Raw genomic sequence first — 14,815 nt, 5'->3', positions numbered from 1 at the left:
AATGCAAGCATGCAGTCAATATAAATCATCCAAAAAAGTAATCATCCAAGCAGAGAGAACTCAATGAGGACAGAGGCAGCTGATAATCTTTTTCTATTATCCTTCTAGAGGGGAAAAAAAAGAGAAGAGACCGAATATCTGAAGCCAGGTCCCAGGATGTTTGTTTTTTCTGTATTTGTTTTTGTTTCTAAATTCCCCAGAGTAACCTAAGTAACTTTTTTTGTTGATCTTGGCTTATCCAGAAGACATTTAGAAGCAAACACAATGGGTCTTTTACTATGATTATCTTCTTTGTATGAATTATTACTCTTCCTCCATATGGAAAACTAGCTTAAAGTAATTTTAAGTTGTATCATGGCAGCTTTGGATGGTATAACATTCCTGTCCCTGTCTGAAACTTTCTGAAGGTTCATGAACCAACATCTCATGCCTGTAAGTACAGAGGAGGCAATATTTCTTCTGTGCCACTCAAGATTGAAAGATAAGAGAGTATCCTCAGTACTACTACTCCTGTAGTAGGGACACTTTAAATCAATCTTCCTCTGCAGTAATTAATTAATGTAAAAGGTATTCACAACACTAACTTGTTAGGATATAGGGCAAATGGCCAGCACACAGTTACAGTAAAAAAATAACATGAAAAAAAAGTTCCTGAAGAAAACAACAAGGGATAAGGTATCTTCAGATATCTAATCCTGATTTGTGGCTACAATAACAAGGAGCAACATAAGTAGAAAAATGAGAAATATTACTGATAACAACAGAAAGTTACTAACTTAAAGTAATTGCTGATCAAAGTGGTAATTACCAGTGCTAGTATACCACAAATACTGAAGAGGCATGAAATATCAAAATTAGGAACAACAGGAAAGAATAAATAGAAACAGACTGTATGTTTGGGAGAGGATGTGCGTAAGAAATGAAAAAGGAAAAGAAACTGGAAGAAAAAAAAGGGAATAAGAAAAAAAAGGAATAACAAGACAGAAGTGTTCCATTTTACTAGCTGTACCGACTAGGTACCCATTGGGCAAGCCTTCTACTGATCCTACTTGGAGAAGGAAAATAAAGCCTTTATCACTCTGATCTGACTTTTTTTTCCTGTGCTCAGGGAGTGTATGAGTTATTTTCCTTAAAGCTAATGAGAGAAAGCCTGGTAGGGGTGGATTAATCCTAAAAGTTGTGGCATTCAACTTTCAGCAGAATCCATATTCAGTGCTAGGCATCTGAATTCCCTTATATGACAAATGGGCTCAAAAGGCCAGCAAGCTTAACAAACCATTCATACAGCAAAACATACAGTCCCTTAAACTAAACTGAATTAAGTATTCAATATAGTTGTTAGCTACTGAAAATCAGTTGTCACTTAACCATGCTCAGAGTATTTGCATGGGAGCAGTATGCCACATTTTTATTCAATCCTGTAATGGTTATATGGGAAAAGTGCAGCTCTATTTCTCACCTGAATTAGACCCACATCTCCTACAGCATAATAAAAATTCATAACATGTGAAAGGCTCTTTGTCTCTTCCAGTATATTTTGCATAGAATACTTACATGCTTGCTGGGTCAGAATTTATGTTTGCTAGCCTTTTAGAATAAGCTACAGTAAAATATCTTTTATTTTTTCTTACTCTCCAACAAACATGGAATATTGCAAAAAAGTATGCAATCTTGGCATGCCAGGAATATCTCTCCTATGAAAACTCCATACCTGAAGGGTAAGGCATGTTGCTGGCATTTTGTACCTGTTATTTTCAATGATTGCTCAAACCCTAGCTCTAGGAGGCTCTTCCTCTTGGCTTTCTGCAGGAGATAAATACTAACATCTGTAGCAGGCTGGCCTCCTCCAGTGAGGAAAAGAGTAGATGTCCGGTCTGGGAATTTTAGTTGCCCTCAGGCATAAGATGCATGCTGTTGTCAAAGCTTAGTTTCTACAAAATTGATATCTAGAGTACCGTTACGTATCCAAGGCACCTTTATGTTTATGCCTAGAATTGCTTGGATAGCCTCCCCAGAGTTAAAGAGAAATTCAGAATACGGGAGTTTTGAATGTCCAAGCTTTTCTGGCAAAATGTAAGCATATGCCTGTTTTTTATATGTTCTGAAATCCTATTTCTAACATAAAAGACCCCACATGCATTGTGCTGAATACAGGTAACTTTGGTGTAGGTTCATCATTTTTTTTGGAATCTGCAAGAATTGTATACCTTGCTGATTACAGCTGAACCTGCTACAGCCATTTTCTGAAGCAGAGGATGTTTGCCCTTTGTTTTACAGTACAGAAGCTCAGCATATGCTGTTTACAGTTTTATGTTGCCTTCAGTATAATAAGGCCCAGGCGGGTGATATGTGCTTCAGAAGAGCTGAGTTTTCCTACAACTGTGTGGTTTTAAGTAGTCTGTGATTGCTCTGCTGTGAAATTACAGAAGCAGCGTACTTTGTACCAAACTTCATTGTAAGTTTTCCCCCTTTTATTTTGTTCCCTTTACAAGTAACACTTCATCTATTGTCTGCTAAATTAAACAGTTGTAGAATTTCTACAGTGTTCCCAGTGGCTTCCATGTTTCCATCCACATGCTGATAAAACTAAAGTCGTCTCATAATGTCCTCCCAGGATGGTGGCTTGCTTTTTGTGTTGATCTGAACATTTTCTGTGTATGTTACAGTTTTTCAGTGCTTTTTCTTTTGTGTTGTACAATCACTTCCGATAAGGAAAGCAAACATTCTAATTTTAAATTTTCAGTAAAATATGACAAGGTTAAACTCATTAAATCAGATCACTTTAGATATTTCAGTAGACTGTACTGGCTCTTATAATAAACTGTTAAGATTCATTTCATATGTTTACTTTATTAAAGTTATTGGCAGGTTTCCTACAAAAATATTGAAAATTATCACGATGTTAGAAGATGGAAGGAGTACTCAGAGCACATGCCCCATGAAGAGAGCCTGAGGTGGCATTGCCAGTTTAGATGGGCAATGAGAAGTTTAAGGAGCAATCTAATTGCAACCTACAGCTTTCTGAAGTTACTAAAGTGGAAGACCAAACTCTCCTCAACTATGGGAGGTAGCGTAACAAAAGGCAATAACCAAGAATTATGGATTGAAAGATTCAGACATCGGGAGAAACTTCATCAGATGAATGGTGTTGCACTGGAACAGGTTATACATGGGTACTATAGACACACTTAGAAGTATTCAAGACCTGGATAAGAAAAACCATGGCTGACATAGCTGGGTGATGAGACAGTCATACTTGGAGGGGGAGCACTAGACAATGTGATCCCTTGATGTTCCTTCCAAACAGCAAATCTATGACTGTGGTGAGTTTCTGTCATTCCTCCTTCTTAGTTCTGTAAAAATGTATGTGGAAAGCTGTTTTTAATTTAAAAATGAACACAGCTTGTTAGTTGAACAGAACTGAACAACAAAGAACACAGTTGAAGAACAACAAGGATTCTAGGTATCTAGCAAAGCTTCAATCCTTTCTTCCAATTTGCATATGAAAAACATGGTGATGAAGGAAAGGCAGAGTCTCTGTGTTAGGTACATGGAGCCTTATGTCCTAAAGGGAATATAGACTGAAGCTCCAAGTCTTAGACTTCTATGAGGGATGGTTTATTCTCCATTCAAAATCCTCTTTTGCCTCTTACTTTCCCATTATTCTGGAATGTGACTTATTAACCAATGATCATAATTCCTTTTTTAACTAAAACAGGAATCTCTATACCCTCCACTAAAAGCTGTTAGTAAAGAAACTTTCAGTGAAAGCCTTTGGTCTACATTCACACCTAATACAAAATATTGTGGCAGATAAACAGAATATACCATAAAGAGGTGGGGTCAGTTCCCCACCTCTCTAGCACCAACTTACTCCAGCCAAGTAACATTGTATGTTTTTTTTCCACAGAAGAACTGCAACAACAGAGAGGCTGAGGATTCCCAGCTAGGGGTAGCTCAGCGCTAATAGGCCCTCTCTGAGCCCATGCTGCTGGGAAGCAGAATGTGTTTGCTGTCCTATGTGTTTCACAAAGGAGGTGAGCATATGGTCCATTGCTTTTGAGTTTCATTTAAAGAAGAAAATAAAACTTAGTGGGAGAAATCAAGACTTGCATTCACCAAGACAGTATAAATAACAATGTGAAATAATATATATATCTTTTCCCTTGGAGTGAATATATGCAGTTTGTATATTAAAAGTGGCTGGGGAACTGATTTTACAGGCATGATTTATGGGATCAGTGGGCAGACTTTAGTTGTTCTGTTTGTAAATCTTAGCACTGATAATTTATGAAAACAGCTTTAAAAGCAAATAAGGATATACTTCATGACTCTCTTAAGAATATGCGTGGACTTGCTATAGAGTAGGCATCTCCAAAAGACCTTTCAGAGCGTTATCTAGGAAATGCTTTTGGTATAGTTCTTTGGTGGATACAAATACAGCTGCTGCACTGAATATCCATCTTGTGAAGGGAAAGTTTGGTTCTGAATAATGAATTCTGCTGAACTTTTCCCTATAAATTTCTGATGAATAGGTAGTGCTGCACTAGAGAAATAGATTAGAAACTGACTGATCCCCTTCACAATGGTGACCTCAATTTTGTGGATGCTGAGAACCACAAACCAATCAAACATCCTCCCTCTTCTCATTATAGACAAGCATTTTATTTTTCTTCTGTTTCGTATTTATTTTTGTTGCAAGGACGTTTTTAGATTCTAACCCCAAATAAGACCATTTTCCCTGAGGTATATTGTGTTTTCTCAGCTTGTGAAAAGAAAAAAAGTTTAGAGAAGGCTATTGCACCAGTTAATTTATTTACAAGTACCTGCTCCTACTGATTAATGTTTGTCTGAACCAGAAGAAATTTGCTTTCAAGTATTTTTTCATTAAAAATGTGAAAGCAATTTTGCTAACACAAACTATTCTTTGTCAGGCCTGTCACAGCTATTTTAAACTCCACAGAAAGTTGAAAGCTCTTCTTTTTTTTGTCCTTAAACCAAAAACCCACTATTGCCTTTGTATGTGGACTTTACCAGACATCTCAAGTCTTGATATTCCTATGATTCATACAATGATATATGTTAATGACCTTCTCTTCTTTGCATAGTTTTCAACTATGAGCACTAGAAACTATATAAATTGTATTTAGTTCTTAGACTTCTTTCATGTACCGCAGGAACTTGTTTATGGGTTCAAATATTCAGCATTAGCCTGGAGATCAGCCTGCAGGATCAACATTCTTTCTTACTCTAAAATGGCAACCTGAAGTGATGGAGTTGCACTTCCATAAATTGGAACATAGGAGGTTTCCTCTGAACACCAGGATCACCTCTGTTCTGTGTAGGTGATGGGGCACTGGCATGTGCTGCCCAGAGGCTGTGGGGTCTCCTCCTTGGAGATCTTCAGAAGCTGCCTGGCCACATGCCCGGGCACCTGCTCTGGTGTCCCTGCTAGAACTGGGGCTGAGCTAGAGGTGCCTTCCAAGCTCAGACATTCTGTGATTCTGTAAGAGATGATGTAGATGGCAAGGCACATCATTGTAGTACTCTGCCAAGAACTTTTTACTAGGAGAAGGTGGAGTAGAGGGAAGGGGATGAATGGGCCCAGAAAGAAGAGTAAATGGGGGCAGTGTACTGACAGCGGACTGTACATAAGGGACTGCAGAAGAAAAGAAGGAATGGTTTAAAAAAAAAAAAAATCAAATTTCCTTTGTCCAGCAGCATCTTGTGTTTTTACTGTAGTACCACCTGGACCACCTGTCCACTACTTCATCTGAATGCCCCAATGCTTAGTGTCGACTGGCCAATCTACAAAATCCAGCTCTGGTGGCTGATGAAATTCAGTATTTTGGGAGAGAGCTGTGAGGAAGTCTGTAGCAGAGCCATAAAGGAAAAAGCAGAAGGGTTATAAAATCCCAAAGAGAAAGACAAGGAGAAGAAGGACAGCACCCAGAGACTGATGAAGACTTTGTCCAGCAGGTCTCTTTGTAAGTCTTCTTGGTGTGGTGAGCAAGCATAGCGTAGCAGCTCACTAAATTCTCTAGCCATCTTATGTCCATGAGACACACAAAAAAAAATCACTTTGTATACTGAAACCAGATAGTTGCTGATCAAAGCATTTTCTTGTGCATAGATAATGGTACCAGAAAAAACAACCACATATGACAGGGTCACACTACCAGTCGTCACCTGTATAAAAATCCTGAAGGTCCCAACTTGTCCACCAACCAGATTGATTAGCAAAAGGAACAAAGAAACACAAATTCCCTTTTGTTCCTCATACAGATTTCCAGACTTTGCTTGCTCTTTATGCAGAAATTTTAATAATATTGGGATACATAATGTCTATCATACTGGTTTTGCTATATGGTTTATGAAAAATTCAAATGGTATGCACCATCAGTACCAAAAATTGGTATATTCTTTGTTCTCATAGCAGGCAGTAAATGCTCTAACACGAGCGAACCTAGTGCAAGAATTCCCAGTGACAATGATGGGTGATGGATCAGGACCCAAATGAAGTAGAAAATTATTTTCACTGCTTGCTGTTTTTCAGAAACTGATCTAAAGAACAATAGATTTAAAAAGAAAGTAATGAAAATACTCTATGCAGTCTAATTGCTTTGATGTTGTAGAAATATTTGTCTAGCATCAGATTAATTGGTATGGAAGATATACTTTGGACTGATAGAAGATCTTATCTTTCATTTTCCTTGATAAATGATTTCAGTTTGAATTACCTAACAATGAAATGCAACTTTTTAAAATGCTACTGCATGAGAAAAAGGATTAGCAAAATAATACAAGCACTCCTTTGATGAAGGCACTGAATTCTTGTATTTGTTTTCAAAAGTACATAGAATAGCACAATTTCCTCTTCTCCATGCTTCCAAGTAATATAGAGCTATGCAGTGTTTTTTTTTTTTTTTTTTCAGTGATCCTTCAGTGATCCAAGTCAACTGAAATCTGAGACCTAGCAACTAACGTAAGCTTTGTATTCCTGAAACTGAAAATGAACCAGCCTTGTTATGTCATTCTTTCTGGTCATCTTATCTATTTGTGCCTAATTCTGCACCAACTTTGCTGCCCACTGAGTCATATTTGTCAATTTGGTGTGGGATTTTTTTAATTAGTTTGTTTATTTATTTGTGGTAAACATGATATGCACATGTTCAACATGAGTTGGCAGTTTGCTCTGGCAGTCAAGGGAAAAACTGCATTTTAGGATGCATTAAACATATAGCCAGTTGGTTCAAAAGAGGTGATTCTCCTGCTGGTTTTTAGCACTGAAGATGTGTGCTGTTCTCCACTCCACTATATAATGTGTCCTGAGGAGAGCAAGGAAGCTGCTGGAAGGCACGTCCTGTGAAGAGAGGCTGAGAACACTCGACTTGCCCAATCTGGAGAAGTGGAGGCCGAGAGGTGACCTTATTGCTCCCAGTAGCTCCCAGAGGAGGTAGTGAGCTCTGCTTTTGAGAACTAATGGTGGGATAGGAATAGCACCAGGATATATCAGTGGAGGGTCAGACTGGGCATTAGAAAGCATTTATTTATCATAAGGATGGTCAAACAGTGGAACAGGCTTCTTAAGTGAAGTGGTTGAGGCCCTGCTCTCATCAGTGCTCAAGAAATGCATGGACAATATCCCCAACAATATCTTTTAACTTGTGGTTAGCCCTGCAGTGGTCAGGCAGTTGGACTGGATTATATTTGTAGCTCCATTCCAACTGAACTATTCTATTCCACTCTATTCAACTCTGCCAAAATAAAAAGGGAAACTTTTTTTGAAGTTTTTCTGAAGTTTTGATGACTATTGAAATTCTAATTCCCCCTCAAATGTCCAGAACTCAGTTGTATGGCTGTTTGCTCAGATGAAGTGGGGATTTTTACCTCTGTTTTGAACAAATAGGTGGACTTATCAGGAAGATGGCCTCAGATAAAAAAAAAAACTTTCTTCCAGATCTATCAAAAAATGAAATAAATTTATTAAAAAAGAGTATGCCCTCTCGAGGGCAAAGAAGATATTCTAAATAGCTGACAAAAAGAATATCAGCAACATATGATGGATTAACTATAGTAATGAATTATTGCTGACCATGCACATTATCTTGTCACACTGAATTGCATAATAATATTAGTGGATTTAACTGCAAAGATATTTTTGGAACTCACTGAACTGAAAGAAACCTGAAGAAATAAACTGACTGATAGAGATGTTTGACTGTTTAAAACAATGAAGCCTATTTATGAAATCATGCCCTTCATCTTAGCTCAAAACTACAGAACTAATGTCTTGTAGGAGTCACTTGAGCATTTACCACATTCTACCTAAAAGGGAGCAAGCACTGTGATAGATCCAGATGGACAGATGGGAGCCATCTGTCACAAGGAGCTTGTGTCCCAATAAAAAAGCAACTTGTTAGTTTGGGAACTTGTTCTTCATTGCTATTTTGTGAGACTTGACTTTAGGTTCCATCACTTGCATTCCTGGTAATCCTTAGGGAGCTAATCTCTCTTCACAGAATATTTGTGAAATGTGAAAATGTTATGAGGAGTCAGAAGACTAGATACTGACAGATGCCTTTCTCTTATCGAAATCAACAGGATGCATCAGTAAGGATCTTTAAGATTCAGAGTTCAAATCACTGCCCACTATTTCATAGGAAATCCAGTGTGAGATGAACTTATGTGCACTCCACAGTTCCTGCTCTCTTACAGACTAAACCTTTCCTGAACTCATGGTGCTATTTCTAAAATGTTGGTAAGCATGTGTACATGGAATTTATGTACAAAGAATTCATGTGCAAACTGATGCCCATAGCTTCATACTGTCCAGCTCATACGCATCTGAATGTATGCCATAATGTGCACTGGGATTTGTAGACACACAGTACATAATTGTTGTTGCCATGCATTGTATTTGCATTACAACCCCTTAAATGAGCAGCATTGTTTTGTTAAGCAGTCAGAATGTAAATACCAGTGAAATAGCTAGAAAAAATTGAAGTATTCCAAGTACACAAGGAATGCAAACTGTGCAGTAAAGCACACAAATCCTAACTAGCTCATTAGTACCACACTGCAGTGATTACAGAGCAAAATGCTTTCTATGGTGCACCAGCCAGGCTATATGGCGGTAAAGCTTTGCCATGTTTTAATGCAGTGCTACTATCAATTGTGTACTGCTATAGCAGTCACATTTCACTGACATAAGCTGTTCTGGAAAAGAGACACTATTCTCTGCTTGTACCTTGCCTAGATATCATTACTAATTAGCCATTAGGTAATATATAATAACCATGAGGATGAGATAATAAGCGTAAGAAAGATGGTCTTTGGTCAGACTAAAGCCCCACCTAGCTCTGTTTCCTTTTTTACAATGTCTAAAACTATATTTTTAAGCAAAGAATGTGAGAAAGTGGGAATCTCTAGAGTGATTTTTCCCGCTTTGAGTTTCCAGCAATTAGCAGGATATATGCCAAATATAAAACTAGACTGTCTAAGTGTCTTCTAGCAGTTTGATTTACATCATCTTCTCTATTGTAACTGAAGACCAGATAATCAACAAGTTGTCAGAGTACCTTTTACATTTCTGCCAGTACATAGATACCTGTACATAAAGCCATTCATTGTCCACCTACTATTCAAAAGAAAGGTGTCCATCTTCAGCAGTCATCTGAAAAATCTATTGAGAGAAAGATTAAAGTTTCAAAGGAAAGTCAATATTATATTGGTGTCAGAAATTGTCATTTTTTCTTTGAGGCAGAGGATAAACTAAATGGCCTCTAAGTATTCTTTCCCAGGCTGAATTTTTATGAATATATAGTTATGCAGCTGCTATAACAGAAAGTTCAACTTTAATTAGTGAAATAGGAAAACGTTTTTCATTCTGCTTGATCATACAATTGTAACATTTCAGATAGAGAACCTGAAATAGTTATGGTCATGTGAGCGTTGGAAATATCCAAATAATTTTTGTCAGGATGGTATCTCTGATAAAAGGAGATTTTATTTGCGATTGCAATGGTGGGTATCCTGCAAGCAGGAGCGCACCTAAGGGCACAACGACAGCTTTTTGTACCTTGTTTCCCCCTTTGCACATCCGCCTGCCCTGTTTCCCCATTGGCTGGGTACTTCAGGTTCACAATCTTATCAAAGTTTACATTTATTAATTGGTGTGTTCTGTGGTGTCAAGCAGTAGCTGTCCTGTTGTTTCCAAGATGTCTCAGTGCTCTTCTTGTTGTATTGATATGGTGATTTTCTTCAGAGTCCTTGTTAAACAAAGAGTACGGAGGGAGGTGCCCGATCTTCCTCAGTACCTTCTTCAGGCACTCCCTGAGGCATATAATGAATTGTCCTTTTAATTTGCGCAGGATACTCCTGCAATGTGTGTGAAATATATTTTCAATGCTGGCTATACATAGGTTGTTACTAGCTTATATATGTATGTTTTTAATAATTTAACTTCTTTAATTCTCTATGTCTCAGGTCCTGTCTATCCAGCACCAAAAGCTAGTAATTTTTAAAGATATTTATTACATCTAGCTTGCCTTTAACTGAAGGCCCAGAAGTTTTTCAGATGGCTGGACAGACAGGAACTCCAGTCTTTGTGCTTATAATTTACTCCATCTACCTAATCTCTATGGATATATATATATATATATATATATACATATTACTTTATGTATATACTGAGCATGTGTTGTTGGGGAAGATTTACCTAGGGGATTAGAAATAAAAACTTATCAGAGAACCCCAATAAAGTAGAAAGGCCCCCTGAAAAGAACTATTAGTTCTAATAAAGGACCCAAATGGTAGCTGAAGCCATGAAATTAACAAAATTCTTATTTTGTTCTGATGCAGAAACAACATTCAATTCCCACATGAGGAACCCGGCTCTTTGTTAAGCCATGGACACACAGCACAAGAGCTGAAATGCTGTATATATTTGTATCTTCTGGCCAAGAACAGCAGGGAATGAGACAGCAGCAGCACAGGTATGCTGTCTTAGTAAAAATGCTTCAATATTATTCACCAAACCCAGCTTGTTGTTATAGTGGATGTTTGCATGAAGAAGAATTGTTGCATGAAGAAGTATTCTCAACAATTGATCTCAGAAACAAATTTGATTCTCCACATCTGCAGTATGACCTGATCAACAGCCAGAGCAATGTGCTGGAAAGAGACAGTAACCTACACAGGCAGTGGTGATGGTGAAGGAAACTGCAAGGGGCTCGGTTGAACAGATCAGTTTGATGTCTGCTCTCAGAAATTCATGTGTCTCCTGGGCAAATTTCAGTTTTGAGAAGTGGTCCTTTTTATAAGGCATAAGCATTAGATATGCTCATATCTCAGTCAAAGGCTTTCCTACTCAGTGCCAACTGTTATTCAGCAGAGCTCATTATGCAGGTGAGATGTATCGCAGTGCTGCTACTCTGCAACACTCTGCAGATCTCTATGCGCCATGTGCACAATGTCTGAAATATAAGCAAATTTATGCTGCACTCATCCTTTCTGTGGTTATTAGTGTCATTTAGTATCATCTTCCTCCACAAACTGACTCACCAAGCAAAATGCACAAGTGCACTTTAGAGTAGATCATATTATCATGCCTACTTCTGAAGAGTCAAGTGCCATTGCTACTTTTCACAAGGAATAACTGCCTAAACTATTTCACATTCTGCAGTGCATCAACAATATACTTCCTCCAGTGAGTTAGCAATTCAGAAGAGCAATTGAACAGTAATGCACAACTATCATACTGTTCTACAATGGAGAGATAAAGTCTAATGCATTGCTTTATGCCTCTTATATGTTAGTACGTTCTTTTCTGGAGCCTTTTCATCTAGATATGCAGTTGTATCACTCCTAAGGTTCTGACTGTACCAAGAAAGCATTACATTGAAGATAATGCATAAAATATATTAGGAGTTTCTCTCTCAATATTATTGTTGAGATGATATGTATTCCTAACTGCAGTTGATTTCAGTCAGTTGTAGACCGAAAGCAACAATGGTGGCCAAGTGCTGAGGGGATTTTATTTCAGAAATATTTTCACGTTACTCACTGGCATTCTTTCTTCCTGCTTTATTTTTTAGAGGGAGAATAGAGCATCAAAGAAATACAGCAAAGATGAAGACTTTTGAAAGGTTAAGATTATCGCATTAAAAATAATAATAATAATAATTTGGATAGTAGTTATAGTCAGGAAAGGGGCTAAGAGTCTGAAGCGAGAGCAACCAATAACCTAACAAGCTGAAAAACAAAGCCCAAGCCCAGTGTTCATATAGTATATTTAGAGCTAAAAGGCAGCGAGTACTTGAGTAAGACAAGCTGCAAATACTCAAGATCCTAAGCTAAAGGTTAAATAAATTGGAATGAAATGAAAGAACGGTGTTTTAGCCAGGGATCATATTTTGCAATGACACCTTGGGATAGCATCTTCTGTTTGATTGCTGTGGCTGTCTCTACCCAGAACCACATCAGTCCCCTGGGAGACTGACCGTGGTGGCTCAGTAGCTCCTTGCTCTTTGATTGTTCGGGAGTGCTTGTCAAGAGGCTGTCAGGAGAATCACCGAAGTACAGCTTGAGCTCTGTTCTCAGTGAATTTCAGCAAGATTGGCCTTTGTGCCTCTGAAAATCTACCCCTTGTTCCCTACAAAGTGGTGACTTCCCATGTGGTCTATTATTACAATTACATGTGTTTGGTGCTTTGTATGGGCTCATCTCACTCATTACCACTGCACTTAACATCATGGCAAAAAAAGGGTAAGGATTCCTTCCTGCATTTGTAACTAAAGTGCTACCATAGCAGAGGGTTTGTCTTGTCCAAGGTCTTTGTTATGCAACTGCATGCAGATGTGAATAGCATCGTTTGCCTGGTTCAATGACTCAGCACCTAGGTCGCCAGGTGTTTTTCAGCTAACGTTGAGACCATAAGTCTAATAAATGTGCTTGGTAATCACATAAAGCATATTGCCGTATTGCAGATGTTATTCTTTCAAAAGTATTGGCAAACACAACTAAAACTCAGCCCATGTGCATGCTTTGACCTTTCTTAAGAATGCACCATCAAGAACCTCTGGCAGGTGAGACTGTTTAACCAGAGAAGACATGGCAACAGCTGGAAAATCAGTACAGCTAACAGCACCATTGAAGTTTGCTTAGACTTAGTGTATAAGTGGTGAAATCAGAATGGAATCAGTGAAGGACAAGTTTTTGTCAGAGAATAGATTTTGAAAAGGAACATATCTACTAGTACTGCCAACATAAGTAGAAGTCAATTTCATTTTACAGCAACCTAGGCAAGCTGTCATGAATGTTCTAGATTATTTTGGTAGATGTTATGTAGCAGCCTATTCTTGCTGATCCAGTGGCCTCTTGTTATCTGCCAGAAAATGCATTAACCACCAAATGCATCATGTCATTGTGAGCTTTGCCATTGCATGCTTGTGATTTCCATAAGATTTATTGGATGCTGCAATCACTGTACTCTTTGAAAACATATACATCATCTCCTAGACTGGGTCAATAGTTTGCTAGTGTTAAGACCTCAGAAAGCAGTGATGTACTGCCCAGAACTTGTTGCAGCTCCACTGTCTTGAAATTTATCATGTATATTTGGTACCAGGCATGAACAAGCCCACAACAGCTTGACTACTAAATATGCTCCTGACAATAGGGGAGGAAAGGAAATTTAAAGCACAAAATTTATTGAATTTTTCCTTCATTTATACCCATTAAAAATAGAAATAAAGGTCAGTAGTTCAACATTACTGCAAAATTCACTTAAGATCATTCTGTGGACAGGAAATGCCAACATGTAGAGGTAGCTGCTTAGTAAGGGGCTGAAATAACATTGTGGCAACAGATAACAAAGCTGTTATGTTTCCTCAAATGGCATATTCAGTACTGTTATGAAATCAGTTTCTAAAAAACAGAAAAACTTTACCCTTCATTAATAGAGCTATTTCATCAAGACAGGCAGAGTGTGTCCAATTCACTGTGTCAGCAGCATTTGACCCTCAGTTCAGTTTACCAATAAGTAAACTATTCTAGGCCTGTATTATAACCTTTTAAAGATGATATCCGACAAGATGATTTTTGATAAATAACACAATCTTTTACTACAAACCTGTTCCTTGGCTTATCAAGGAGACCAGTTTCTGGGATGCAACCCAACATTTTGTAAGCAGTGGCTGTTCAGATACTCGTTTTATCATCATTTCCTGCTCCAAGCCATACAACAGTCTTCCCTCAGTCAAAATACGTAGGTTTAACACTCTTTCGTGTCCTATAACATTATAACAGCAAAATGCTTAGACTACAGCAAAATGCTTCCAGCTGGTTTCTGAAGGTGACCTTGAGGATGTCTGGCACACACCAGAGACAGTGGAAGACAGGTGAACACTCTGTTCCCTTACTACTTGAATCTGCCATTACAAATAACATCCAGGAGCTAAAAAACTATGGAGCTTTGTGTGCAAACATGCATTAGGAATTGAAGTTTTATATGCATGCAGAGAAAATCAAGAAACCAAAGACAGATCAGCAACTTTCCTCCTCCAAAACCATTTATTCCTTTTACTTTGAAGCTTATATTTAAGTCTTCTGTTTTTGTAACTCTTCAGGGTGGGAAGCATGAATTAAAAATCAGTCCGTGACCCATTATTATTTTATAATCCTCTCTTTGGCAAGTTGAAAGCAATAGCTTGCCAGACTTGTATTAAATTTTCATGGAATGATGTGAGGGAGTGAAATACAATGGCCTAGACAAGGGAAAGTACAGGAAAACGAGGTGGTATTGGGAAAGCCT

At 38.0% G+C, this 14,815-nt stretch overlaps 1 long non-coding RNA gene across 1 annotated transcript in view; it reads left to right on the top strand.

The window, feature by feature from the left end:
- The window catches only part of LOC104910787, a 15,583-nt gene extending 820 nt beyond the window's left edge, over positions 1-14,763 (top strand). The window contains exons 2-7 of the long non-coding RNA XR_004159657.1: positions 2,859-3,323; positions 3,911-4,037; positions 5,743-5,987; positions 6,936-6,985; positions 7,285-8,761; positions 10,864-14,763. This is a non-coding gene — a long non-coding RNA (uncharacterized LOC104910787). The remainder of the gene's footprint in view (positions 1-2,858; positions 3,324-3,910; positions 4,038-5,742; positions 5,988-6,935; positions 6,986-7,284; positions 8,762-10,863) is intronic.
- The last annotated feature ends 52 nt before the right edge of the window (positions 14,764-14,815 follow it).

This window comes from Meleagris gallopavo, chromosome 4 (assembly GCF_000146605.3).
Source record: "Meleagris gallopavo isolate NT-WF06-2002-E0010 breed Aviagen turkey brand Nicholas breeding stock chromosome 4, Turkey_5.1, whole genome shotgun sequence".
NCBI classification, from domain to species: domain Eukaryota; kingdom Metazoa; phylum Chordata; class Aves; order Galliformes; family Phasianidae; genus Meleagris; species Meleagris gallopavo.
Note: the sequence above shows the minus strand (reverse complement) of the source record. Positions and strands in the feature narration are given on the sequence as shown.